The sequence below is a fragment of the Rhinolophus sinicus genome, chromosome 15 (assembly GCF_057876585.1).
Source record: "Rhinolophus sinicus isolate RSI-liver-muscle chromosome 15, RSI-T2T, whole genome shotgun sequence".
Classification (NCBI taxonomy): Eukaryota; Metazoa; Chordata; class Mammalia; order Chiroptera; family Rhinolophidae; genus Rhinolophus; species Rhinolophus sinicus.
The window spans coordinates 133,274,953-133,281,985 of NC_142515.1; the positions used below are offsets into that span (position 1 = coordinate 133,274,953).

Here is a 7,033-nt window from a genome sequence, read left to right on the forward strand (position 1 = left end):
AGGAAGGAAGGAAGGAAGGGAGGGAGGGAGGGAGGGAGGGAGGGAGGGAGGGAGGGAGGGAGGGAGGGAGGGAGGGAGGGAGGGAGGGAGGGAAAGAAAAAGTATCGGGAGGCCACTAGAGTATTTCGAGAAACGGGACCACAGCAAATGCCATAGGGAAGCAGAACGAACAACCAAACAGGGATATGACTGTTCACCACTGAAGGCAGGTCATTGTTTAGACACTCTGTCACCCAAAGCAGCCTCTGTTCTACCTAAGAGTGTCCTGGGCGACCTCACTCACGGCTCCCTTCTCCACAGCCATCAGGACAGGCGGCCTCCCTCCCGGGCTCTGTGTAGTGGACAGGCCTGCATTTCGAATCGGACGCCTGGACCCGAGTGATACCCCCGCTCCCAGCTCTCTAGGGCACCAGCCAGGTGCCTCGTCTCAGTCCTGTTTATTCAATAAAATCCTGTGTCCTAATATAATGTTTTAGTGAATGGATGGGGGCTAATGTATACAGCATATAAAATATACTATAACCAAGGTTGTTAATGGACTGAAGCTTGTTTACTAGTTGTTTATAAACAAGGTTGTTTTGGGATTGAGGTTTGCAAAATAAGTTGTTTACTAGTAGGGACAGGACTATGGCCGCACATGTGTGAGACTGATTAGAGTAAAGTGAAAGTAAACATGTTTATGTTTATGGGAAACAGCATAACAAAATTGAGTGATAAACACGTTCACCTAACAGGTAAACAAATCCTGGCAAGCCACTTCTGGTTATCACCTAAGAAGTAAACAAGTCCAAGGAAAAGAGGATAAAAGCAGACCTCCAGAGCAATGCTGTGAGTGGTCCGAGTGGGTGCTCGGCTAAGACCCTCCGCGAGGCTCTGAGCGAGACACTCCATGACAATCCTCCGGGATGTCGGTCTGGGCGCTACGACAGTCCTCTGCGAGGTGCAAGCCGCGATACTCCGGGACTCTCCCAAGTTCTTCCTTGTAAGACCAGCTGGCCTAAGTCCCGTCGTGGGCCCAGTCACCTCTCCCGGACCAGGGACCTTCTCCACGTCGACTGACTCTGGGACTTGGTTATTAAATTCTATTCTACTCTGTTCAACCTTCTGTGCTGACCAGCGCACTGGCCTCTGGGGGGACATTGGCTCCCAAATAAAGCTGTGTTACTCACTCTATCTGAACCTGTGTGACGGGACTTTATTCCCCATTTGTGTCCCGAGTACCACGCAGGGACATAGGGCCCTGCCGAGGGGTTAACGTCCCCTTGGCTTTCAGGAAGAGACAGAAACACGGCCTCCCAGGTGCTCGTGATAGCTCATGACTGTATCCTGCTTGGAATTCACCCTTAACACTGAGAGCTCTCCTGACGGAAGCCAAGAGAGCACGAGAGGAGCACGGAGGGCGCCACCGTAGTGAAAACCTGTGTCAGCGGGAGGCGCGGGGCTGGGAGGGAGGAGACCCAGAAGAGGAAACGTCCTCACGGAAAGTAGCTGAAGATACTCTCACAAAAGGAGACGACATCACTTGTCCTCTAAATAGACACAGAAGTGACCATGCAAGCTGATGACAGGGTTCTCTGAAGACCAGTTAGGAGAACCAGGTTTGGCGTGAGAGGGAAAGGGAGGCCACTGCCAACGCTGGGAGGTGAATGGGTGACAACGCGGAAAGGGACACCCACCACTTTCTCAAAACGCGGTTTACTTCTTTATAGCCATTGTGCCACGGACCATAATCCTTCTGACAAACTCCATTGCTCTCGAACATGACTCCACTCTCATGGCAGGAAATGTACGTAGTTCATGGACAGACGCACAGCTAATCAATCCTGACACCAACGCCGCGTTACCTACGACCCCGGAGATCTCCTCTCATGAAATTCTGACTCAGAAAAACTCCTAATAAGAAGCAGATGCTCCCTCACTGGAACTTTCTGTACCTTTGAAAAGCAACCGAGGAGATTAAACAGAATCTTCCCGCTGCTCACCCTCGGTGGTCACTGCCCGACATGCTCAGGGTGCAGGTTCCCTGTCATTACCCCCAGGATGTCCTTATTTTTAAATATGAGGGACTGAAAGATGATAAGCTCCTTATTTCCCCTGAAACTTCACGGCTGCACATGATCAGAGGCTTCAGAGTCTTCAGTTATTTATTTGAAAGAGAAACGACTTTAATAACTGGATATCTGAGCTCTAACTCAAGTGCATACAAGACTCAAGTTCAGCTCATGCATTCACTGTTTTTTCCAAACTAAACACACTTAATGGTTCATTCAAGCACAAAATGATTCCAGGGTTCATTTTTTTCCTTCTGAAATGGATGATAATTCATAACCCCATCAAGGCCCCTCTGTTTGGATCTTGGTCAGGCTAGATTTATTATTTTTCCCATTTATATATAAAGATGTAGATTTAAACTTCCTAAAAAAAAAAAAAAAGAAAGAAAGAAAGCTCCATAGGTTTTATGTATTTTAAATGCTAGATTTAGAAATAAATTTTTATCCAAATATCCTTGTTTAAATAAAAAGTACAGAGTCTAATCTTTTCTTGTCCTGACCTTTCTGCTCTCTGTCATCCTGGAGCTGGATGGAGTCATAATATTTTTAGAACCACAGGAGAGTTCACCGTCTGGTTGAACATTCTTATAATATTTTATGAAACCTTTTGAGAATTAGATAACATTACGAATACTGATCCCAGAAAACTACATATGTACTTTTTAGAAGCTTCTATAGTTTCGTGATTAGTTTTCAGGAATAGTCCCAAATAAGTGTTAGCAGTTAGTACATGATAAAGGTGGTTTTAATTGCCAGTCAGGGAGAAAAGATTGTTTTCAGAAATAATTCCAGACCAGATAGAACAAACATTTAAACAAACAAACAAAAACCTGTACAAGTACTTTAAAACAGGAAAATTTTAATCCAATCTAACTTTAAGAAATTCCTTTTTCAAGTAAGACACAACAAACAAACCCATAAAGAAAAGTATCAATAATTTGAACTAAAAAAGTTTTGTATGGTTACAATATAGTAAACTAAGTGCACAGTCAAAAGCAAAATGCAAAAATATATACTTATAACACATTAGTGAATGCATTAATTTACATTTCATAAAAGTTTTATTATGGTATAATTCACACACCATACTACTGACCATTTCTGAAAGTACACAATTCAATGGTTTTTGGTATATTCACAAAGTTGTGCAGCCATCACCACAATACATTTTAGAGTATTTTCATCACCACAAAAGAAACCCTGTGTCCACTGGCAGTGACCCCTCACCCATCCATAACCCAGCTCCCTCGGCCCTAGACAGACTCCTCTCTGCCCCTCCAGATTTGCCTCTTCTGAGCATTCCGTAAGAATGGTGTGTCATGTTCGCTCTTTCACGATGCGTAATGTAGCAGCGCGTGTACCAAAACGTTATTTTGTTTTCTTGATGACAATGTTCCGTTACATCATTCACCACAATTAATCCTTCCATCAGGTGATGGACCTTTGCGTCATTCCCACATTTGGGATTAAGCATGCTGCTGTTAAGGACATTTCTGTACGAATTTTTGCAAAGACGTCTGTTTTCATTTATCTTGGGTACCTATCTAGCAATGGAATTGCTGGGTCATATGGTGATTTTATTTTTAAACATCTGAGGAATTGCCAGCCTGTTTTCCAAAGTGGCCACACCATTTTACATTCTGATCTCGCCATGTCCTTGAAAACAATTGCTGTTATCTGTGTGAAGTGTTACAGGGTTTTGATTTGCATTTCTCTAACGGCTAATGACTCCGAGACTCTTTCCATGTGCTCATTGGCCATTTGTATCTCTTCTTTGAAGGCACATCTCTTCGAACTGTTTGCCCATTTTTCAATTGGATTGAGTTGTAAGAATTCTTGTATCTTCCTGATAACAGAAACGTGGTCTGCAAGTACTTTCTCCCATTCCGTGACTGTCTTCTCCCTTTCTTGATGGTGTCCTCTGAGTCTGGTCCCCCACACTTCACTTCTCCAGGCTGGAAGCCCCTTAGTGACAGGCTGGCTGAGGGCCATCACAGCCTCAGCGTCCCCAGCCTGCCATGCCTGGGGCAGACCCTCCACTCTGTGCCTGGGGAGCGAACGAGGAAAGGCGCCCCAAGCTCTTGGCACATTTTCCTCAGAATGTTTCTCTTCTCCCTGAAGTTGGAGGACTGTGAAACGCTGGAAGCCTGCCCTCCAGGTGAGACCCTGCCCCTGAGGAACCTGGAGCCCCCTCCATTCGGCCACAGTCACTCGGAAGGGGTGGGCAAGGAAGGAGTGTCTCCTGACTCAGGAGTCACAGACACTCTACTTGTCAAGAATTGGTAGGCTTTTCTTTCACTTCTTCAAATAGATGTTTATTTGCTGTATGTGCTTAGGACAATTTCCAGAGATTTTAATTTCGTTTTTTTATAATTTTTACCAATTATGGTTGTTCCCCTGGGCATGGATCCACAGGCTCCCTAATGCCACCATTCAGGAAGTGGCCCTGTACTAATAAACTTTTAAAAGGGATTTCAGAAATTTAAAAAATGAGGTAGCAACCACTGTCTCTAATTTGGCCACTCCACCTGTTGCACCTGGACCTGACTTTAAAGATGAGGCAGCCCCTCCCCTGTGGAGGGAAAGCTGGCTCGGGGTCACACTGCCACTCAGGGCCCCAGCCTGTGAGGGTCCCGGACCACCTGATGCCCATTTTTAGTGTCACTCTGGGGGGGTAGTCTTATAACCAGCACTCTCATCTGCAGCCTGTGCATTCTTTGCACAAAGTGCCATGCGCCAGGAAGACAGGAAGCCGGTGGCACCCAGGGTGAGGCGAGGTGGGTGAGAGGGCTTGTGGACCATGCATCATACAGGCAGCACACCTGACACTGTTTGAATGGTCACTTGGACAGAGAGGAGCCACCCCTTTCTATCAAGGACATGAAGGCCATTGTCTGAGCCACACATTGGTCACGCGACACACTCTCCCACCAGCTTTTCTCCAATCCAAATTTACTCAGTGGCTTCAACATGACCTTCAACTGAAGGTCTTTTCTGATCCACCAAAGAAATCTTAGGTTTGACCGGCAGCGCACGGGAGGTTACGGAAGCACAAGCGGGAGCAACATGCTGGGGATTGAAATGTACCTACAACTGAACATTACTTGTTAAAGGAAGTCACGTCTCTTACACAATTTCTGGCTGCAGATAAAAACGGGTGTTCACAAAACCTCCTGGAATTTCCAACCATTTCACTAGCCCACTGCCCGTGGTCTGACACTCCCTCCCACGGGCACGTCTGGGCTTCGCCTGCAGATGAGGAAGCCACAGACCCTCCCTTGTCAGACCTCTGCCTCCCTCAGCCAGCAAAACGCCACCCACCTGACTTGGCGGTCAGGCTGCACGGCCTATTGACACAAAAGAGCTCCCGAGGCTTGCAGTGGTCATAGGACACTGCTCAGCTCTGAATGGCTGCCGAGTTTTGTTTTATTTGATGCTCGATGCAACTTTTGAAAAGACATAATAAAAAGCCACTAAACATAATATAAAAGAGGTAGAATGGGATAAGAATAAATAATGGCAAAGTACATTTAAAGGAAATGCATTATTTGAAAGAAATAACAGAAGAGAAAATTGGAAATAAAAAAGATGAAAATATAACAGCGGAGAAAATGACTGAGAGCAAAATGGACAACAGGAGGGAAAGCTGGGAAGAACAGGAAACGAGTGAAACGATGGGAAAGATGGAGCGCTGCTCACGATGCAGCTTACCACTTGACTTCTCACAACTCTGTGCTAATATTTCTACTGTTATCACCAGTGCTGGGCTTCTTCTGTCTGTTCCTTTTCGGCTGGAACATAAAGCATGTCTTTGGGGAACTTTGTGCTACCCAAACCTCAGAATAACATGCATCACACACTCAGTATCAGTCACGCAAAACTTCTGTAGGTAAATAAGCAACATAACAAAGTCAGTATCAGCCTAGATGATAAACACATTGAGGAAAATTTCTGGGAAAAATGTCCAGGTTGGAGTAACTGCCTCTTTCCCCTGCACCAATTCCAATGACATCAAGGCATCGATTTGTTATTGAACCAAAGGAACATCTTTGGAAAGTCAAGTGTAAACATGACTAGAAGCACGAGACACTCACCTGTAAACACACAGGAAGTTTGGGGCACAGTCCTTCTGCGATTTCTTTTCGCATCTCAGGGAATTTTCCTGCAGAGTTGTGAGCATAACAATGTCATCGCCACACCTTCCAGATAGGAGGTGTCAGGATGTGTGAAGAGCCATCAAGCCACTCCTAGGGGTCTCCTGAAGACAGGTCAGCAGAGCTGGGGGGTCTGCACGCCGCCTATGACAGATTAGGAGACTCAGATTAGAAAGCAGGGGTGACAGGGCAAAACAGACACACCTGCTCAGATATAAGCTAAGAAGAAGAGAGAAGATTCTCAGAAACTGAAAATGGGCTGAAAATCAAAAAAACAAAAAAATGTACAGAACTCCAGGAGCAGTGAAACATGGTTAATACTTTACAGATGAGATGATGGAGACGATGGATGGATGATAGATAGATAGATAGATAGATAGATAGATAGATAGATAGATAGATAGATGGGAAGGGAAGGGAAGGGAAGGGAAGGGAAGGGGATAGGAAGCAGGGAGAGGGGAGGGAAGAAGTGACACCTGGAGACAGCTCTGTCCCCAGTACAATAAGGAAATGCGTGTTCATACAGCTCCTGCTTGGAGTTGAGGGCTTCTCAACTACAGCGCTTTGCTGAGGCAACTCCTGCACCACTACCCCTAGCTTTGGTACCTTCCAACCCTAAACTGGAAGGTTGGGTTGGTTAGTCCTAAGGTACACTGGTGACTCTCAGGTTGCATTCTCACTGTTAAATCACTGGGGACTTAACCCTGCTTGGCCTTAGAGAACGGCCTGGCCTGGGTTCAGGGTTTCAGACAGTCTGCCTCGTTCTGTAGTCTCCCTGTGCTGGACCCCTCTGTGGTCACAACCCTCTGCTGCCACTAACACACCCCC

At 45.9% G+C, this 7,033-nt stretch overlaps 1 long non-coding RNA gene across 1 annotated transcript in view; it reads right to left on the reverse strand.

Moving 5' to 3' along the window:
* The window catches only part of LOC141572771 (uncharacterized), a 94,931-nt gene extending 88,593 nt beyond the window's left edge, over positions 1–6,338 (reverse strand). The window contains exon 1 of the long non-coding RNA XR_012498270.2: positions 6,146–6,338. This is a non-coding gene — a long non-coding RNA (uncharacterized LOC141572771). The remainder of the gene's footprint in view (positions 1–6,145) is intronic.
* Between the last annotated feature and the right edge of the window lie 695 nt (positions 6,339–7,033).